This window comes from Etheostoma cragini, chromosome 10, assembly GCF_013103735.1.
Source record: "Etheostoma cragini isolate CJK2018 chromosome 10, CSU_Ecrag_1.0, whole genome shotgun sequence".
Classification (NCBI taxonomy): domain Eukaryota; kingdom Metazoa; phylum Chordata; class Actinopteri; order Perciformes; family Percidae; genus Etheostoma; species Etheostoma cragini.
Window position 1 is genome coordinate 15,486,089 of NC_048416.1, and position 1,319 is coordinate 15,487,407.

The 1,319-nt window shown below is 39.9% G+C and overlaps 1 protein-coding gene across 3 annotated transcripts in view; it reads left to right on the forward strand.

Annotated features, from left to right (window-relative positions):
- LOC117951262 (protocadherin alpha-C2-like) overlaps positions 1-1,319 on the forward strand; it is a 125,719-nt gene that overhangs the window by 25,024 nt on the left and 99,376 nt on the right. The window lies entirely within an intron of this gene.

Sequence of the window (1,319 nt, forward strand, 5' to 3'; positions counted from 1 at the left end):
AACAGTGTTAGAAAACCCACTTGAGGTGCACTACGTAGGAGTTGAAATTATCGATATAAATGACCATTCTCCCAGTTTTCCGGATGAAGAAAAAACGTTGGAGATGTCAGAGTCTGTATTACCCGGAGTACGCATGCCGCTTCAACACGCACGAGATCCAGATGGTGGTCATTTCTCCGTGCAACAATATAAACTGAGCCCAAACGACAACTTCCGTTTGGAAGTTAAGGACAAGGGAGAAGATGGTAAAATACCTATATTAATTGTGCAAAAACCTTTAGACAGAGAAACTGCAGTAAGTCACTCATTAGTGCTGACTGCATTGGATGGAGGGAAACCTCCGAAATCTGGCGAGATGAATATTCTAGTAAATGTTTTAGATGTAAACGATAACGCGCCTTTTTTCTCTAAAGATGTTTATTCTGTGATGCTCGATGAAAATGCTCGAGTAGGAACAACAGTCATACAAGTGAATGCAACTGATTTAGATGACGGGGCAAACGGAGAAGTTGTTTACTCATTCAGCAGTATTGTGAATCGTAAGTTATTAAAGCTGTTTGATATTAATACATCAACAGGGGAGATAATTGTGAAAGGTTTGATAGATTATGAGGAGAAAGAAAAATATGAGATTGAAATTCAGGCATCAGATAAAGGTCCAGCTCCTTTAGAGACACAAAAAAGCGTAATTATCAAGATAGTTGACGTTAATGATAATGCACCTGAAATTGAGGTTACTTCCTTTTCAAGCTCCATCCCTGAAGATTCCAGACCAGGCACTACGGTTGCCCTTATCAGTGTTAATGACCTGGATTCTGGTCTCAATGGTCAAGTTATTTGCTCCATGGCTGAAGATGTTCCTTTTGTTTTATCACCATCTTTACAAGACAAGATGTATTCATTAGTGACCAAATCGCCTCTGGACAGAGAGAAAAATTCTAAATATGACCTAACAATAACTGCAAAAGACGCTGGCCACCCTTCATTATCATCTGAAAAGACAATAAGCGTTGTGGTGTCAGACGTGAATGACAACAGTCCTGAGTTTTCACTGAGTCCGTATACTCACTATGTCACCGAAGGCAACGATCCAGGAGCGTCTGTGTTTTCGGTTAAAGCTTTTGATCGTGATGAGAACGACAATGCACTCATATCCTATCATATTCTCAGAGACTCAAGCACAGATAACAAATTGACATCATTTCTCAACATAAACTCTGAAACTGGAGCCATTTTGGCGTTGAAAAGTTTTGACTTTGAAACACTGAAAACGTTCCAGTTCCAAGTTGTTGCCACAGATTCTGGAACTCCGTCACTAA